Source organism: Oryctolagus cuniculus, chromosome 12 (assembly GCF_964237555.1).
Source record: "Oryctolagus cuniculus chromosome 12, mOryCun1.1, whole genome shotgun sequence".
Taxonomy (NCBI): Eukaryota; Metazoa; Chordata; class Mammalia; order Lagomorpha; family Leporidae; genus Oryctolagus; species Oryctolagus cuniculus.
The window spans coordinates 51222605-51243575 of NC_091443.1; the positions used below are offsets into that span (position 1 = coordinate 51222605).

The following is a 20971-nucleotide window of genomic DNA, read 5'->3' on the forward strand; positions in this document are numbered from 1 at the left end:
GGGAAGGCAGTGGAGGATGGCCCAAGTGCTTGGGCCCTGCACCCCATGGGAGACCAGGAGAAGCACCTGGCTCCTGCCTTCGGATCAGCGCGGTGCGCTGGCCGCAGCAGCCATTGGAGGGTGAACCAACAGCAAAGGAAGACCTTTCTCTCTGTCTTTCTCTCTCACTATCCACTCTGCCTGTCAAAACAAAACAAAAAATATCTGGAAGGCAAGGATGACAATGAGACACCTGAACATGTATCACCAGTGGCAACAGTCTGCCAGATCAATCAAGATGAAGGTTGACAAGAAACCTGGGTCTTCTAGTTCATACCCCAGCTGGAGACTGGGTAATAACAGCTGGAAGTGGAGAGGAGAGATTTCTGGGACACCTTGGCAGTGGACCCCAGTGCACCGTGAATCCTAAATCTGTTGGTAAAGTCCTGATGGGGGCCACAGATTGGGAGAGTAAATAATGGATCATGGAATAAAAAGGACTTCATGTGTTTCCTTTACATGAATGCAATATTGGGAAGGATACTATGTCTGACTGGGGAACCCCTCCCCTACCTAGTATTGTGAAACAGAAAGCATCTGAATGTTTTCCCAGGCCAGTCATGATTGGACATGCTAAAAAGGAGTAGTGAGAGCTACTCAATCCCACAGTTTGTTAATCTGAAGCAATGTAGGATATATAAGTGCACAAAAATAAATGAATGACATGTTAGAAGGTAAAGTGCTGATATCAATGAATTTTTTGTATATGGCTTGTGCATAAAAGGGGTGACTCATGTAGAGTGATAGGGAAATACTGAACTTGAATAAAGTTGCACTACCCATAGCATTAGTAGTCCCTGCTATATTTCAACAGGACAAAAATATACTGCAGGCCAAAGGAGATTACTACTCAGTGATTGATTTTGCCATGGTTTTTCTTTTCTTTTTCTTTTTTTTTTTTCTGTCTTGATCTTGGAAAATGGCCAATTGCTGTTTGCCTTCATGTGGGAAGGATTCCAAGTTATATTTACTGTATAGGGTTATTAGAATTCACCAGCTGCTGTATAATTTGGTTAGAAGACATTTGCCTCACCCCAGTTAGAATGGTTCACATACAGAAATCTACCAACAACAGATGCTGGCGAGGATGTGGGGAAAAAGGGACACTAACCCACTGTTGGTGGGAATGCAAACTGGTTAAGCCACTATGAAAGTCAGTCTGGAGACTCCTCAGAAACCTGCATATAACCCTACCATACAACCCAGCAATCCCACTCCTTGGAATTTACCCAAAGGAAATTAAATTGGCAAATAAAAGAGCCATCTGCACCTTAATGTGTTTTTTTTTTTTTTTTTTTTTTTTTTTTTGGACAGGCAGAGTGGACAGTGTGAGAGAGAGACAGAGAGAGAAAGGTCTTCCTTTTGCTGTTGGTTCACCCTCCAATGGCCGCCGCTGCAGCCGGCGCACCGCGCTGATCCGATGGCAGGAGCCAGGAGCCAGGTGCTTTTTCCTGGTCTCCCATGGGGTGCAGGGCCCAAGCACCTGGGCCATCCTCCACTGCACTCCCTGGCCATAGCAGACAGCTGGCCTGGAAGAGGGGCAACCGGGACAGAATCCGGCGCCCCAACCGGGACTAGAACCCGGTGTGCCGGCGCCGCAAGGTGGAGGATTAGCCTATTGAGCCACGGCGCCGGCTCTGCACCTTAATGTTAATTACAGCTCAATTCACAATAGCTAAGACCTGGAATCAAGCCCAGTGCCCATCAACAGTAGACCGGACAAAGAAATTATGGGATATGTACTCAATAGAATACTACACAGCAGTAAAAAACAATGAAATTCGGTCATTTGCAACACAATGGAGGAATCTGGAACACATCATGCTGAGTGAAATAAGCCAGTCCCAAAGGGACAAATATCATATGTTCTCCCTAAACGGTGACAACTAACCAAGCACCAAAAAGGAAACCTGTTGAAGTGAAATGGACACTATGAGAAACAGTGACTTGATCAGCCCTTGTCCTGACTGTTGATGAACAACTTAAAACTTTATCCCTTTTAGTATTTTTTTGTCATACTTAATACTATTGGTTGAACTCTGTAATTAATACACAATTATTCTTAGGTGTTTAAATTTAACTGAAAAGTGATCTCTGTTAAATATAAAAGTGGGAATAAGAGAGGGAGGAGATGTACAATTAGGGACATGCTCAATCTGACTTGCCCCAAATGGTAGAGTTAGAAACGTGCCAGGGGATTCCAATTCAATCCCATCAAGGTGGCATGTACCAATGCCATCTCACTAGTCCAAGTGATCAATTTCAGTTCACAATTGATCATAATGATAGGATTAAGAGTCAAAGGGATCACATGGGCCAGCGCCGCGGCTCACTAGGCTAATCCTCCGCCTTGCGGCGCTGGCACACCGGGTTCTAGTCCCGGTCGGGGTGCCGGATTCTGTCCTGGTTGCCCCTCTTCCAGGCCAGCTTTCTGCTGTGGCCAGGGAGTGCAGTGGAGGATGGCCCACGTGCTTGGGCCCTGCACCCCATGGGAGACCAGGAGAAGCACCTGGCTCCTGCCTTTGGATCAGCGTGGTGCGCCAGCCTCGGCATCCATTGGAGGGTGAACCAACGGCAAAGGAAGACCTTTCTCTCTGTCTCTCTCTCACTGTCCACTCTGCCTGTTAAAAAAAAAGGGGGGGTGTCACATAAACAAAGCCTAGTGTCTGCTAATACTATCTGATAGAATTAAGATGGAGAGAACAATCCAACATGGGAAGTGGGATACATAGCAGACTCATAGAATGGCAGTTGTCCTAAACAGCACTCTGGCATCAGAATTAACCCTTAAGTCCTTTGGATCTGGCTAAAGAGCCCATGAGAGTATTTTTGGCATGGAAAGCCAAGACATTCTGGCAAAAACAAACAAACAAACAAAAAACCTAAATGGGGGATCTCTGTGGGTGAGATCCCAGTAGAAAGAACGGGCCATCAAAGAAGGAGGTACCTACCTTTCTCTGAAGGGAGGAGAGAACTTCCACTTTGACTATGACCTTATCTAAATATTATAAGAGTCGTTGAACTCAAAAGGCTTCCATAGCCTTGGCAACTCATGACTGGAGCACAGGGAGATTACTGATGCCATAAACAGGAGTGTCAATTTGTTAAACAACAACAGGAGTCACTGTGCACTTACTCCTCATGTAGGATCTCTGTCCTTAATGTGTTGTACAATGTGAATTAATGCTATAACTAGTACTCAAACAGTATTTTACACTTTGTGTTTCTATGTGGGTGCAAACTATTGAAATCTTTACTTAATATATTCTAAATTGATCTTCTGTATATAAAGATAATTGAAAATGAATCTTGATGCGAATGGAATGGGAGAGGGAGTGGGAGATGGGAGTGTTGTGGGTGGGAGGGAAGTTATGGGGGGGAAAAGCCATCATAATCCATAAACTGTACTTTGGAAATTTATATTTATTAAATAAAAGTTAAAAAGAAAAGAAAAAGAAGACATTTGGAATGATTCATTATTGGTGTAATGGTACACTGTATTGATATCATGATCATATCTGAAACTGAAGACCAAGTGAGAACTGATCCAAATGCCGGGTGACAAATATGACCAACAGAGGCTGGCTGATAAATGCAACAAAGGCCCAATGGCCTGAGCAAATGGTGACATTCTGAGGACAAGAGAAGACCAGGACATTTTGTATGTGACTAAAACTGCTGTTAATATCTATCCTACATCAAAAGAAGCCCAGTGTTGGCTTGTCTATTTGGATTTTGGAGGATGCATATTCCACATTGGGGAGACTGCAAGTTCTTCTCTGTGAAACTACCCCCCAAAAATGCCGTATTTGAAGGGGGCCAAAATAAAATCAGGCCATGTCTGAATCACAAGAAGCAGCTTCTCTCTTGACACTTTGGGTCCTTATGATCTACACACATACATGATATAGGAAGTGCTTGTAGAGTCCTTATGTAGACTGGAGGTTCTTGCAAAAGCTTATGAGTGCCACCCAGAGGTGACCACTGGGATTTTGTACTAGAACATTCCTGGATAATGTGGTAAGATATATGCCATTTGAGAGACAACTACTGTTTTGCTGTTGGCATTAATGGGAACTGCTCCTGTGACTGAAGGACATAAAACCTGAAGCATCCATCAGGTCTTGGGTGATGCCAGGAAAACACTAATAAGGAAGGTAGTACCCAAAAGAGTTCAATAATAAAAAGGAAATGGTTTATACAGAAACATGATACTGGTGGGGGGCATGCAAAGAGGTAGTCGTTGTCTCCTCAAGCAGGTGGCTCCCTTTCTTCTAGGACTGGCTTATAACTACTTGGGGGAGCGCTTGGATCCTATTGCCACGTGGACAATACCCTGTTAATATATCTGTACTAACCAAGAAAAGGCTGCTTGGTTTTTGGATGACAGTTCCAAGGTGTGTGGGTAGTGTCCTGTTTGGGGCTATTACACTAACTTTGGCAGATGAAGAGATACTGATCAAAGATGGTAACAAACAGCCACTGTTGAATTGTATGCTGTTTTCCTTGCATGATGGGAGAACTTAACAGCAATGAAAGCCCCTTGGTTTGGGGTTTATTGACTCATGGGCAGTGGCCAATGGCCTGGCCCTATGGTTAGGTAGATGGCCAGTGGAACTCTGTTCTTTTCAAGGGATTCCCATGCGAGGCATGAATGAGAACATTGCAAGAACTTGGGAAAGTTTACAGAATTTATTTCTACCCTATACAATCCAAGTTTTGTAACATTTACAACAAAGCTCTTGGGGCTGGCTGTGGGGCATGAATGTTTGCTTCTGATTTTCTATTATTCCTGGTGAGCTTCTTCCCGGCTGTCACGGACTCCGTGGTGTGTTGGGGAAGGTCAGGGAGGGAAGTCCAGAGGGAGAGGCTGCCAGCGCCCGTCTACTTCCTCCCTCTGTGCAATGCAAAGCTCACTGGTGATCAATGAACTCCTCTGTCTTGCATGAGAAACGGAGATGGACTCAACTAAGTGACTGCAGTTCTGCATCTCTCTGCCATATGGGATCAGAAGGTCTCTAATGAAATTGCTAATGGGGCTGCCCTGCTGCTGCCCATCACTGGCAAACTTCAGCATAACTCAATTTGCAAAGTTAAACAAAATTGTTGGTTTTTGCAAATTATGTTCTTTCTAAAATTTTAAAACATTTAATCAACAATTTAGATGGCATGTATTTAAAGTGTACAATGTAGTGATCTGATAAATGTGTACATTGTATAATGATTATTATAATCAGAATTAACTCATCCCCAGAATGTGTTTATAACTGAAAGTTTGTACTTTTTGACCAACATCTCCACATCTCCCCTACTCCCAGTCCTGATGACCATCATTCTACTCCTAATATCTATGGGTTCAACTGTTTCAGGTTCCACATTTAATTGATATCCTTCAGTATTTGATTTTTTGTGGCTGGCTTATTTCACTTCACATAATATCCTCCAAGTTCATCCATGTTGTCACAAATGGCAGAGTTTCCTTTTTTCAAGAAAACATTAAAAATTATTTATATTTGTATTTGTGAGGGTTGGAGATAAACACAAAGCTCCAGTGCTCTGGCTCACTCCCCAAATGCTCACAATGGCGAGGGCTGTACTGGGGCCTCAGCCAGGAGCTGGCAACACAATCCAGGTTCCCATGAGGATGGCAGGAACACAATTACTTGAGCTATCACCATTGCCTCCCAGGGTCTGTATTAGTTGGAAGCTGGAATCAGACATTGCAGCTGGGAACTGAACTCAGGACCTTTGGTGAGGGACACAGATGCCTTAATGGCTAGGCTAACTACCCACTCCCTTCTTTATTTCTAGGGGCCAAATAACATCCATAGAAAGATGGTCCTCACAATGTCTTTATCCATTCTTCCACTGATGGACAGACACTTAGGTAGTTTCTGTGTGTTGACTGCTGTTGAATAACACTGCAGTGAACATGACAGCGAGTATCTCGGAGCTACTGATTGCATTTTCATCAGGCACATACCCAGAAATCGGATTGCTGGTAGTCTTTCTCTCTCTCTTTCTTTCTTTCTTTCTTTCTTTCTTTCTTTCTTTCTTTCTTTCTTTCTTTCTTTCTTTCTTTCTTTCTAGATTTATTTATTTACTTGAAAGGCAGTTACAGAGAGTTACAGGGAGAGGGAGAGGGAATAGGAGAGGGTGGGGGAGGGGTAGAGGTAGGAGAGATCTTCAGAGATATCTTCTATTCCCTGGTGCACTCCCCAAATGGCTGCAGCAGCTGAGGCTTAGCTAGGCAGAAGCAGGAGCCTGGAACTCCATCTCGGGTCTTCCATGTGGGTGGCAGGGGCCCAGGCACTTGAGCCATCTTCCGCTGCTTTCCCAGGAGCTTTAGCAGGGAGCTAGATCAGAAGTAGAGAAGACAGGAGTCTAACCAGTGCCTTGATGCCAATGTCACAGGCAGTTTAACCTGGTATGCCACAACACCAGCCCCAGTAGTTTTATTTTTAAATTTTTGAGGAACTTCCATACTGTCTTCCATAATGACAGTACCAATTTATATTCCCACCAGCATATCCTCATCAACATTTCCCTTTTGTCTTTTTCATAATAGCCATCTTGATATGAGTGAGCTGACGTCTCACTGTGGTTTAGATTTGCATTTCTCTGATAATTAGCGATGATGAGCATCTTTTCATGTAGCTGTTGGCTATTTGTATGTCTTTGGAAGAATGTCTATTTGAACAGATTTACTGTTTTTGCTATTAACTTATGTCTTCTTCAATTTCTTTCAACAATGTCTTAGAGTTTTCAGTGTATAGATCTTTCACCTCTTTGATTAAATTTATTCCTAAGTATTTTATTGTTTTTGGTACTATTATAAATGGAGTTGTTTTCATTATTTTCGGATTAGTGTATAGAAATGCAACTGATTTTATGTATGACTTTGCATCCTACAACTTTACTAAATTAATTCCAAAAGTTTTTAGTGCAGTCTTTGCGTTTCCTACATATATGACCATGTCATCTGTAAGCAGAGACAATTTTACTTCTTCCTTTCCTAGTTTGATCCTTTTACTTCTTTTTCTTGCCTAATTGTTTGGTTAGGACATCTAGTACTATGTTAATTAGAAGTGGCGAGAGTGGGCTTTATTGTCTTATTCCTAATCTTAGGGAAAAACATGCAATTTTTCACTGTTGAGCCCACTGTTAGTTGTGGGCTTATCATAAATGGCCTTTATTATGTTGAGATACATTCCTTTTATATCTAATTTGCATTTATCATGGAAGTATACTGTATTTTTTAAAAAAAGATTTATTTTTATTTATTTGAAAGGCAGAGTTACAGAGAGGCAGAGGCAGAGAGAGAGGAGAGAGAGAGAGAGAGGTCTTCCATTCGCTGGCTCACTCCCCAAATGGCTGCAGCAGTCAGAGCTGGGCCGATCCGAAGCCAGGAGCCAGGAGCTTCTTCCAGGTCTCCCACGTGGGTTCAGGGGCCCAAGGACTTAGGCCATCTTCTACTGCTCTCCCAGGCACATCAGCAGGGAGCTGGATCGGAAGTGGAGCAGCTGGGACTTGAACTGATGCCTGTACGAGATGCTGGCACTGCAGGCGGCTGCTTTACCTGCTGTGCCACAGTGCTGGCCCCTGATCATTTGATTTTTTTTATCCTTTGTCTGTATCACATTCATTGATTTGTGTATGTTGATCCATCCTTGCATCCTGTGGGTAAATCCCACTTGATCGTAATGAATGATCCTTCTAATGTGCTATTCAGTTTGGTTTGCCAGTGTTCTATTGAGAAGGTTTTTTTTTTTTTTTTTTTTTTGACAGGCAGAGTGGACAGTGAGAGACAGACAGAGAGAAAGGTCTTCCTTTGCCGTTGGTTCATCCTCCAATGGCTGCCGGTGGCAGGCATGCTGTGGCCGGTGCACCGCGCTGATCCGATGGCAGGAGCCAGGTACTTCTCCTGGTCTCCCATGGGGTGCAGGGCCCAAGTGCTTGGGCCATCCTCCACTGCACTCCTTGGCCACAGCAGAGAGCTGGCCTGGAAGAGGGGCAACCGGGACAGAATCCGGCGCCCTGACCGGGACTAGAACCCAGTGTGCCAGTGCCGCAAGGCAGAGGATTAGCCTAGTGAGCCGCGGCGCTGGCCGAGAAGCTTTGCATCTACATTTGTCTGCATAATGGCCCGTGATTCGCTTTTCCTTTAGTGTCTTTTTTGGCTTTTGGATCAGGATGATGCTCATCTGATAAAGTGAGTTTGGAGTGTTCCCTCTTCTTCCATTTTTTTTTTTTTGGAAGAGTCTGAGTAGGATTGGCATGAATTTTCCTTGAAATGTTTGGTAGAATTCACTTGTGAAGGGTCCGCTCTTGGACTTTTCTTAAAGGGTGAGGAGTGTTTGAGGACTCCTGCGATCGCTTTGCTCAGGTTTTCCATTTATTCATGATTCACTCTTGGTAGGTTGTTGAATCTAAGACTATATTCACTTCTTCTAGGTTATCCAATGGGAGGAAGATTAGAAAATTCACAAATATGTGTAAATTAAATAACACAGTTCTGAACAGGCAGTGGCTCAAAGGACCAATAAGAAAAGAAATCAGAATATATTTTGAGACAAACAAAAATGACAACTTAGCATACTAAAACTTATGGGATGCAGCAAAAGCAGTTCTGAGAGAAAGTTTATAGCTATAAATGCCTACATTAAGAAAAAAGAATGATTTCCTATAAACAACCTATGTTTACCTCAGGGAAGTAGAAAAAGAAGAACAAACTAAACCCAAAGTTTTCAGGAGGAAAGAAATAAAGATTAAAGTAGAAATTAATGAAATAGAAATAAAAAATAACAGAAGAGATCAATGAAGCTATGAGTTGGTTTTTTTTTTTTTTTTTTTTTTTTTTTTTTTTTTTTTGACAGGCAGAGTGGACAGTGAGAGAGAGAGAGACAGAGAGAAAGGTCTTCCTTTGCCATTGGTTCACCCTCCAATGGCCGCCGTGGCCGGCGCGCTGTGGCCGGCGCACCGCGCTGATCCGATGGCAGGAGCCAGGAGCCAGGTGCTTTTCCTGGTCTCCCATGGGGTGCAGGGCCCAAGCACTTGGGCCATCCTCCACTGCACTCCCTGGCCACAGCAGAGGGCAGGCCTGGAAGAGGGGCAACCGGGACAGAATCCGGCGCCCTGACCGGGACTAGAACCCGGTGTGCTGGCGCCGGACTTGGTTTTTTTGAAAAACAAATAAATAATTAACAAACTCTTAGCTAGTCTAACCAAGACTAACCAAGAAGACTCAAATAAATCTATTTTCTCAAATTTTTTTTAGATTTATTTATTTACTTGAAAGTCAGAGTTACACACAGAGAGAAGGAGAGGCAGAGAGAGAGAGAGAGAGAGAGAGGTCTTCCATCTGCTGGTTCACTCCCCAAGTGGCTGCAACGGCCAGAGCTGTGCCAATCTGAAGCCAGGAGTCAGGAGCTTCTTTTGGGTCTCACACGCGGGTGCAGGGGCCCAAGGACTTGGGCCATCTTCTACTGCTTTCCCAGGCCATAGCAGAGAGCTGGAACAGAAGTGGAGCAGCCGGGACTCAAACTGGCACCTGTATGGGATGCCAGCACTGCAGGCAGCAGCTTTACCCACTACACCACAGCAGTGGCCCCAATACTTTTTCAATCTTAAATTTTCTTGAAGCTCTAGCGGAGAAAACCAGACTGTGGGGTTTATATTACAAGGATGTCTTATGTTACCAACTTAATAAACAAAGACATTCTACTTTGAAATATCCTCTGAAGCACAGGTAACCAGTACTTTCTCTGGGGAATTTCCTCCTCCCAGGAGTCCAGCAAGCACGATGTCTTATCCCATGTCCCAGGACCAGTCTGGGCTGCTCAGAGGTGTAGCTAAGGGCTCCCTTGAGGAAGATGGATCTAGAGGTCGTGCTGGCTGTTGCTGCTCTAGAAACTGGCCAGAGTGGGGTGGCTGTTCCTGCTGCCACCAGCACCCCTGACACTTCTTCATTTCAATTCTTTCTTTCTCCTTCAAGTTGCAATTGTCTCAGTTACTCCCCTCCTCCCTCTTCACCTCAGACCTTCCAGTCAGTCATCTCTGTAAAGCACTTAAACTTCCAAGATTTAAAATATCTATTCCCCAGAAACCATAAAGGAACAGATTGATAAATTTGACTGTGTAAAAATTTAAAACTTCTGTTTGGCAAAGACAAGACAGACTGTGAAAACGTAATTGCAGAACATATGATAAAATGGCTAATTGCCTCAATTTGCAAAATAACCCTCATACAAATGAATAGGAAAGTAAAACAACTCAGAAGAAAATAGGCAAGTTATAAGAGCAGACAGTTCACAGGAAAAATATAAATGGTCTATAAAATTGTGGGAATATTTAGACTGTTGCGTCAGTCTAATTCATATTTATTTTTAAAATGCTTTATTTATTTATTTGGAAGGCAAAGTGACAGAGGGAGAGAGAGAGAGAGAGAGAGAGAGAGAGAGAGAGAGAGATCTTTCATCTGCTGGTCCAATCCCAAATGGCCGCAACAGCTGGACTGGGCCACGAAAGAGCTAGGAGTGGGGCAGGTGGAAGCCAGGAGCCAGGAACTCCATCTGGGACTTGCATATGGGCAACAGGAACCCAAGTACTTGGGTTATTGCCTGCTGCTTCCAGGCACGTTAGCAGGCGGCTGAATCAGAAGTGGAGTAGTTGGGACCCAACTGGCACTAGGATGAGGGATGCTGGCATTCTAAGCAGCTGCTTAACTGCCTCACCACTTCACCACAAGGCCGGCCCTGCACCTATTTATTTTATTTTTATTTACTTATTTTTATTTATTTATTTATTCCACATCTGTTTATTAACTTTGGTCTGGATGTCCTTTAATGACATATTTCTTAATTTGATGCAATTAACTCAATCAGCTTTGATAGTAAGATTTATTCTTTGTTTTTGTTTTTGTTTTTTAGAAGTCCTTCTCAGGGGCCAACAATGTGATGTAGCAGGTAAAGCTGCCACCTGTAGTGCATCCCATATGGGTGCCGGTTCAAGTCCCGGCTGCTCCACTTCCCATCCAGCTCTCTGCTGTGGCCTGGGAAAGCAGTAGAAGGTGGCCCAAGTCCTTGGGCCCCTGCACCTGCATGGGAGACCTGGAGGAAGCTCCTGGCTCCTGGCTTCGGATCAGCACAGCTCCGGCAGTTGCGGCCAATGAGGGAGTGAACCAGCGGATGGAAGACCTCTCTCTCTCTCTCTCTCTCTCTCTCTCTGCCTCTTCTTTCTTTGTGTTACTCTTTCAAATAAAAATAAATAAATCTTTATAAAAAGAGAAGTCTTTCTCTGCCTTACTTGTCAGGGAGATATTAACCCACAGTACTTACCATTAACTTACAACCTTTTTCCTTGATGGCATTAATCCTTCCACAGTTCTCCTGTGTACTTTGTAGGTAGAGATCCAATTTAATTTTTTTCCTCTCTAGTGAGACAATTTTGATAACACCATCTTCTAAGCAATGTGTGCTTTTGTCATTAAATTGAAACACAAGATTTACTATGTATCAAATTCTCATCTATAGGAATAAACTATTTCTCAGTTCTTTATTCTGTTCCATTTGTCCAACTTTTGTTCTTGTGCCAGTGCCATATTTAACTTAAAAAAAAACTGAGATGTAACACAAAGAAAAACACACAAAATGTAAATATACCACTTAATGACTTATAATGGTCACCTAGGTTACTCCACTCAAGATTAAGAAATGATCACTGACAGTAACCTCAAAAGTCTCTGCATGTTGCATCTCAATCATAATGCCTTTCTACTACCATTCCAGTGGCTATCTTCCCATGCATCCATAAATGCTATACTTTAGTCTATTTTTTAAACTTTATATAAAAAGAACTGTACACCACACATTCTTTTATGCCTGGTTAATTTCAACATGAATTATGACATTCATCCACATTGTTGTGTATAAAAGCAGCTTATTATTTTCATTTCACTCCATTTTCTGTGGTAGGTTAAAGAAATGTCTACAATCCTTTATTCCTCCCTATAGCCAAGCCTTTTGCAATGTGACCTTAAGGCTCCTCCCATCAAGAGATGGCATCACTTCCCTTGAATCTGTGCTGGTATTGTGACTTGTTCAGGTGAAATTTACCACATACCCACTTGAGCTTAGGGCTCCAGAGGTCTTTGCTTCTGCTCTGTGCCTTGGGACTCCTGGCTCTGCCATGTGAATAAGTCTGCACCAGATGGCTGCACAATGAAATATGTGGACCAGAGCTGAGTTAGCCTGGTTGTCTGAGCTGCAGCCTTAGAGATGTGAGTCTAGCTAAGATTAGCAAAGTTGACTCACATCTGGTCACAGGTGTGTGAGGCAGCTCAACTGAAACCAGAACAATCTACCTGCGGAGCTCATCCATGGAATGGTAAACTAAACACAAAGGTTGTTCTTTTAAGCCATTGAGTTTTGGGGTGACTTATTATACACAATAACAAGTTCATATTTCATTACATATCTATGCCACAATTTATCCATTCTATTTTTGATAGAACTTCATATTGTGTTTAATTTTTGGTTTCTATGAATTTTGCTGCTACAGAACAGTCTTATCAAGCCTTACAGTGTGCATGAACAAACTCAAATATGCAAAAATAATTTGCAGTATTATATATTAGCGACACAACGATGGAAAACAATTAAAAAGAAAGATGCCATTAACAATGTCATAAAAATATCAAATAGAGGTCAAGCACTGTGGTGTAGCGAGTGAGGCCACTGCCTGCAGTGCCAGCATTCCATATGGGTGCCAGTCCCGGCTGCTCTACTTCCCATCCAGCTCTCTGCTATGGCCTGGGAAAGCAAGTTCTTGGGACCCTGCCCCACGTGGGAGACCTGGAAGCTCCAGGCTCCTGGCTTGGGATTGGCTCAGCTCCAGCCATTGTGGCCACTTGGGGGAATAAACTAAATAAATAAATCTTAAAAATAAATAGGGTCAGGCATTTAATCTAGTGGTTAAGACGTTTGTAGCCTATATCCTAGTACCTGAATTCAGATACCTAGCTCTGGCTTCTGATTCCAGCTTGCTGCCAATGCAAACCCTAGAGGAGATAGCTTAAATTACTGGGTTCCTGCCATCCATGAGGGAGTCAGGGATTGAGTCCCAGGTACCCAGCTTTGGCTCCCTAACTGTTGTGGTCATCTGGGAAGTGAACCATCAAATGGGAACTCCCTCTCTGTCTCTCTTCTTCTGTGTCTCTCTCAAATAAATAAATAGATTTTAAAAATAAATAAGAATAAAGAAAACAAAACAGGTGCAAGTCCTTTGTGCAGATGTCTTTAAAATTACTAAGAGACATTAAAGAAAGACTCACCAAATGAAGAAAGATGTGTCCAAGGTTGGTTGGCTCAATATCATATAAATTCCCAAACTCGCCTATAGATCCGCTGAAGTTCCAACAAGTTTGTTGAATTGTTTCTAATGAGAAGTCTTTTGTAAGCCTCTGCATATATTTCTTTTAGCACTGACTTTAGGATTTCCTTTTTATTTTTTTGTTTACAGAAGTTTGAATGTCTCTGCATGTCTGTGTGTTTTATCCATACTTATTATGTTTTATCCCTATTTATTCTGCTTAAAGTTCCTTAAGATTCCTGTACTGTGGGTTTGATACCTTTATTCATTTTGAGAAATAATTGGCCATTATTACTTCAAATATTGCTTCTGCTCTGTTTCCTCACTCTTATCATTCTTGGATCACAATTACGCATATGTAAGACTGATTATATTGCCTCACTACTAGTGGATTCCTTGTTTTTTTTTTTTTTTTTTTTTTTTTTTTTTTTCTTCTTTTTTGCGTTTCAGTTTGGATGATTTCTATTTATCTTCCAGTTCACTGATTCTTTTACTAGCAATTTGAGTTCATTGATGACACTACTGAAATAGAATGAATTGGATTCTTCATCCTTGATGTCATGTTTTTATTTCTAACGTTTCTAGTGGACTCTTTCCTGTAGTTTCCATTCTTTGCTGAAATCCCCCACGTGTTCATTTATGCTAGCCACCTTTTCCAGTAAGTATTTTAAATATCAACCATGGTCATTTTTAAGCTTTCATCTGTTAATTCCAACATATAGGTCATCTCTGAGTCTGGTTCTGTTGATTGCTTTATCTCCATGCAATAATTTTTTTAACTTACACTTGTGCAGCTCATTGTTATTTTTATTTTTCCACACTGGAAAGGCGCGCCTTCACTGCTGAGGGCTACTTGAGGAGAACGAAGCAGACGGCGTGGGTGGCCCTGATGCTCAGCCGGCCGTGCTTCACAGGCCTGTAAATGATCATCCCTGGCTTAATTTCCACCTGCTGAAGGTCTGTCGCTGTACACGCCCACCGTGCTGCCCACCAGCAAGGGCAGGAGGATCAAGTCCCACAGGACCGAAGTCATCACTTCCGGCTTCTCCACCGCAGCGCCTCTGTCTTGGCGTTGCGCAGGCGCATCAGGAGCCAGACGCTGTGTAGCTGCGTCAGCCGCTCGTGGGACATGTCCACCGCTGGTCGAGGTCCACACCACGGTAGGTGAACCTGTGGAAGATCCGCTTCTTCTTCTACTCCAGTTCCTCCTTGTCAGCTTCTGTAAAGTTGTTTTTTTTTTTTTTTTTTTTTTTTTTAAGATTTATTTGTTTATTTGAAAGTCAGAGTTAGACAAAGGAAGAGACAGGATGGTCTTCCCTCCACTGGTTCTCTTCCCAAATGGCCACAACAGCCAGGGCTGGGCCAAACTGAAGCCAGGAGCCAGGAGCTCCCTCTGGGTCTCCCACATAGGTGTGTGGGCCCAAACCTCTGGGCCATCTTCTGCTGTCTTCCCAGGTACATTAGCAGGGAGCTGGATTGGAAGTGGGGAGCAGGCTGGACCCCAGCCAGTGCCCATATGGGATGCGGTGTCGCAAGTGGAGGTTTTACCTCCTATGCCAAAACGCCACCCCGAAACTCATACTTTTTGATTCAATGGTGAACATAAACGTAGAACAATGGCCACTGAGGTAAATGGCATTTATGTTTGGATACGGGCATGCTTCTTTTTGTTAGATAGTGAGGGGAGTTGAGTCAGTCTAGTCAGAGGTTGAGTTGGGCTTGGGCTTTTACTGCTGCTGTCTTGTCTTTCTGTGTATCACAAAGTTAAACCTTGAGTATTGTCCTACTGCTGGCTTCTACTTAAGGCCAGGGCTGGGACCAGAGGCTTTTTCTCAAGGTCAGTGCATCACTTTCAGCATTAGCTCTCTCAGTGTGCTCCTGTGAAGAGCGTTTTCTTCCAGAATCTTTCTCCTTTGCTAGAATCAGCCCGCTGCAGTTTGCTATTTTGTGCTAGGCTCCTGAAGGGGGCAGGGGACCTTCCCTGTTGTCCTGGACTAGCTGCAGTCTTGGACAGGCCCCGTGTGCCTGGACCTTGGGGATGGGGCCTTGTCAGCACTGCTGCCCTTCTTCCCTGTGGCAACCAAACTCAGGCTTTGCTCTGAGATGGGTTTTGGGCAGGAGTTTCCCACTCCTCGGCCAGTGATAGCAGACTTTTTTCCCCTGCCTGGTGTTGAGTCTGGACTCGGAATGGTTTTCTGTGCTTCCCCCAGGGCTGGGGGTCTCTCTTCTACTCCTCTTCTTCATGGTTACTGGCGTTTGCTTGTATTCTGGAAGAAACAGTTTTCTGCTTTGCTGCCAGTAGCTTAAGCCTTCTGCTTCACAGAGGAGAGTAGTTTTGAAGAGAGGGGAGAGTTTGGGACCTTTTGCTGCAGGGCTGTTTCCCGCGCGCCTGAACCATCAGAGAGTCACTGTGGTTTTCTGCTTGCTCCCATTCTTTCTTAGGAGCACTGTGTAGGTGCATGGAAAAGAAACCCTTGTGCCTGAGGCCGTTAGTATAACTGACTATTCAAGTTTACAGAACTAGAGTCTGCTCCAAGTTAATTCTCCTGCTCTTTGTCGTAGTGTAGCCTAAGACAGATTGTCACAGAGAATCACAGTGGGGTACCATATTGATGGCATCATGCTGTTTGAATCTTGTGGATCAGAAAGTATTAAATGTATTGCATGAATGCCAGAGTGTGAACAGTAAACTCCACTAAAAATAAGAGGGCCACCACTTTAGGGAAGTATTTAGGTATCCAGTGGCCTAAGGCATACTGAGATAGCCCTTCTAAGGGGAAGATAAATCATTGCACCTTCACTTCCTACCACTAAGAGGATGGCAAAGCACTTAGTAGGGGCTCTTTGGAACTTAGATCCAGTGTACAGCTCTATTACACACTAGGGGAGCCTTGGTGAGAAGGAGCCTACTTCAGCTGATTGCTGTTGCTAAAATAAAGTACCTGAGCCTGGGTACTTCAGAAAGGAGAGAGATTTATTTTGTCTCCTGATGTGGAGGCTATGAAGTCCAAGGTCATCGTGCCAGCAAAAGCCTCGAACTGCTTGAACTCACGGTGAAAAGCCAGAAATTCAGATGGGCAGATGTGGAGGAGGCAAATCATGAGGCACAGTCTCACTGAATAATGACCCCCTCACCCAGGAGGAAGCCCATACAAAGGCATCAATCCCTCTTGTTGACCTACCCACTGCCGAAAGGTCCACCCCCCACACTCCCACAATGACAATCAAATTTCAACATGGGCTTCAGAGGGGACAAACCATATCCAGACTACAGCAGAGCCCTCATGAATTGGTGGCGCCGACAATACCCAGCTTGTGATGGTAGCCCTGGTCACATAGTCCCTTTGTGACCCATTGTCTTGAGTTTAGTTTCTCACCATACTGATTTAGCTATTGGTACTACTGAGTAACTACTTTTTGGGTAGTAGAGACTGTTGTGAGTCCTCAAAAATGATACCCATCATGTTAGGAAACTGGCGCAGTTGTAGCCAGGTGGCCGCATGGCTCCACCCTGAGCCAGGCTCCACCCCCATCCTAATGGGATTCACTGCTCCTGCTTCCCTGCCCACCCTCAGGCAAAGTTTTAAAAGGGCCTGTTCCTGCGAGCTCTGAGCTCTCTCGGTCCTTCTCTCCTGCGCTCTCTTGGCCTCTCTTGGCTTCTCTCCTCTTTCTTCTCCCTCCTCTGTCTCTCACTCACAGTCTCCTTCTCTCTTTTTTCCTTCGCCACCCCTTCACTCCGGTCTGTAGGGTGTTCCCCAATAAACCCTTTCCCTTACTCCGGTGTCCGGTGTGCTTTGCGACGGCTAACATTAAGATATAACACATCAGGCAGTAGCAAGTTGACTACATTGACAATCTCCCACTCTATGGATGTAGCAATTCACTGGGATCATTATCTATTTTGGGTGCTTGGCCAACAGCACCGTTCAAGAGGGCCTGAGATACTGTTGTGGGATCCAAATAACATTTTTCTTGAATTAAGCCTGGCATTTCACACACTGGATGAGAATGAGCAAAGCCCACAATCATGAGCTTCACTGGTCTTATCGTTAAGACTCACACCGAGATGGTCCTGGCCTGATAGACTACTGGAGTGATGGATCAGCTTAGAGATCGCACCCTGCATGTTGGAGTGCTGTCCTTCAGGATACACAGTATGCTTTGAACTATAGGCTGCTATTGTAGCCTTGATAGGGAGAGTACACAGCGCTGGGACCAAGGGATGAAACTTGAGTGGTCTTTCTCACCACTGCTGCCAGCAGCTGACTTAGGGAATCTTTAATTCCCATTCTCACATCTTTGCTGGAATTGATTCTTGGGCCAATTGGGTGTTTTCTGTTGAGGATACTGCAGGGTTTCCACTAAAGCTACATCACCCTTCCCACTCTTCCACTCCTGCTTCCTGGGATTACGTATCATATACACTATCTGTACCCTGGTCTTTATCTCAGGGTCTGCTTTCAAGGGGACTAGACTAATCCAGATAGTACCAGGCAAGGCCTTAGCAAACAGAGCTTTAGGATCAGATTCTAGAATACTGGATGACATCAAGAACCCTAATGATGGTGTTAAGATGGTGAGAAGTGGGTTCCCCAAACTTGATCTTAAGACAAGGGTGTGTGTGAAAATGATTTACTAAGATGTTATCCCATGGACAAAAAACTAAGGGAGATAAGAGAGTGGGGCCAGGAGAGGCTGGTGTTGTACAGCAGGTTTAGCAGTTGCCTGAAGCACTGGTATCCCATATCAGAGCACTAGCTGGAGTCCTGGCGGCTCTGCTTCTGATCCAGCTCCCTGCTAACCACATGGGAAGGCAGCCGAAGATGGCCCCCAAGTACTTGGACCTTTTCTACCCATATGGGAAACCCAGGTGGAGTTCCCAGATCTTGGTTTTGGCCTGGCCCAGGCTGACTGTCGTGGCCTTTTGGGGAGTGAACCAGCAGAAGGAAAAATCTCTTTTTCTCTACCACCCTCCCTGCCTTTCTCTAACTCTACCTTTCAAATAAGTAAAAAAAATCTTAAAAAAGAAAGTGGGGCCAGGAAAATAAGGAGGCCAAGCAAGAGAGTCATACCAAGCAGGATATGCGAGGAGTGGGGATAGCATGACTATGATGCCTGCCAGTTGGGAAATCAAGACCCTGTCTCTTCTTCCTCCTCCTCCTCAGGATGCAAGATTTTTTTTTTTTTTTTTGTATATTTTTCTTGGAACAAGCCCTGTAGTGCAACCTACTGCAGTGGGTCCAAGGAAACCTCTTTGTGGGCAGCCAAAGGAGTCTGAGTCCCATGAATCTTCTCCCTCTTCTGCCTGTGAGTTCAGCCTGCACTAAGCGAGGCTTGCTGGGGCTGCTTGAGTGCTCTTCAGAACAGCTGGAGATTTATATAGCCCCAGAAACAGTTTCAGCCTATAAATAGTGTGTGAACTAGGAGCTCAGAAAAAATGTGGACTGAATGAAGATTTTGCTAATGCTCATATGTTTCCAGCTGTAGTGGAATCAATATATGCTTGATGGGCAGGGTGATGCTGGTAAATGTTACTCGTCTGAGGATCAAAGGTGCTTAGAGAAGGAACTGGGGATGTTTAGCAGGGAGGCGAGCAGAACAAAGTGGGATGGGTGTGGATAACAGAGCTGTGTTACCATTTCAAGGGCTATCATGGGAAAGAGAGAATTAGCATTAGCCATGCTCCTGGACAGCTGTGAGACCATTGGGAAAGAGCTACAGGGAGACATTTCACAACTCTGTTTAAAAAATAATTTCAAGTATCCAGAGCTATCTATAGATGAAACATACTGGCAGAAAAACAGTGAGTTCCCAACACTAGAGTTATTCTGATAGAGAATGGAAGAGCCCCTTTGCAGGGGTATTGTGGAAAGAATTCCAACATCACGTGGGAATTAAAATGTGAAGTTTCTTATGTTCGACAGATAAAAGTCAACTTCACAAAAACCAAGAAAACTTTCAAGGGTTGGGGCTAGGGGAAAAGCTAGATAATTAAGTGCTTTGGGATGAGAGCAGACTGATCACTGCTTCCAAGTCAAGTCATATTAGAAGAATATTTCTTTTTAAAAAAGATTTCTTATATTTCTTTTTAAAAAAGATTTATTTTATTTTATTTGAAAGGTGGAGTTATAGAGACAGAGAGGGAGAGGGAGAGAGGGAGAGAGGGAGAGAGGGAGAGAGGGAGAGAGAGAGAGAGAGAGAGAGAGAGAAAGATCTTCCATCCCTTCCCAAATGGTCACAACAGCTGGGGCTGGTCCAGAATGAAGCCAGGAGCCAGGAGCCAGGAGCTTCATCCTGGTCTCCCACACTGGGGCAGAAGCCCAAGTACTTGAGTCATCTTCTGCTTTCTCAGGTGCATTACAGGGAGCTGGATGGGAAGTGGAGCAGCTGGGGCTCGAACTGGCACCCATATGCGATGCTGGCATTGCAGGCAGCAGCTTATGCCTCAGTGCTGGCCCCAAACTCAAATTTCTAACTAGTCTTATTTATGATATTCTGTTTTGCTGAAAACAGATAGTTTGTGCTTTAGTTGAGTTTAAGAGCAATGACAATTCACTTAATGAGTCTTCTGGGAACAAACTGATCTTTGCATCAAACTGGTTAAAGTAGAAAGGAAAATATTTACAACACTGAGATATTCCCTTTAAAGCTTAACAGCATACATCAGTGTGTAAACACCCTTGTATGCACGTGCCATTGTGCAGACCCAAGATGTGTCTAGCTGCGGTCCATGTCTCTGAGCCCAAATGAAGATCGGCTGAGATTTAGAAAATGTGAGATGTCAGAAAAGATATATGAGTACTGCTGTAGTCTGCGGGGTAGAAAGTCAAGAGCGAGCTGTGAGCTGGCTTGTAATCTTTAAATATAGGGTTACAAAGGCACTCGGGTCCCCTTCAGACATAGTTTCCATGATCTTCCTTCTCTGTTGTGTGAACAGAGTTCCAATTCTGCTTCTTAAAGTTTAACTGATTTATCTTTCTTTTATTTGAAAGAGAAAAAGAAGGAGAGAGGGAGGAAGGGAGGGAGGGAGGGAGGGGGAGAGAGGGGGGGATCTCCCATCCACTTGTTCACTCCCCAAATACCCCCAACAGCCAAAAGCCAGGAGTTAGGAACTCAGCTTGGGTCCCCCACATGGGTGGCAGGGACCCCAGTACTTGAGCTGTTATCTGCTGCCTCTCAGGATGAACATCAGCAGGAAACTGAATGGGAAGTAATGGAACAGGGACTCAAACTAGGCATTCTGATATGGATTGTGGATGTACCAATGGGCTACTTAGCTGCTGGGCCAAATGCCTGCACCTGAGCTTCAGTTCTTGCCCATGGAATAGCTTTGTGTCCTCAGAACACTTTACTTAAATTGGTCTAAGTCTTGACTTCCTCGTCTGTAGAATTAGAGGTTAAAACTTAAATCAGGCTTTTGGAGATGTTTAGGAGACAGTCCACATGAAAGCATTTAGTAGCTTGCCCTTAAAACCATTTGCCTTCTCTTCCTTCCCAATCTGCACTGGCCTAATCTCAGCTTCTTCCTTTTCCCTAGACTCCCAGCACACATGTTATTTCCTGG

The 20971-nt window shown here is 44.0% G+C and overlaps 1 pseudogene; it reads right to left on the reverse strand.

Moving 5' to 3' along the window:
• Positions 1-10967: 10967 nt before the first annotated feature.
• LOC127483852 (small ribosomal subunit protein uS19-like) lies at positions 10968-15651 on the reverse strand (annotated as a pseudogene).
• Between the last annotated feature and the right edge of the window lie 5320 nt (positions 15652-20971).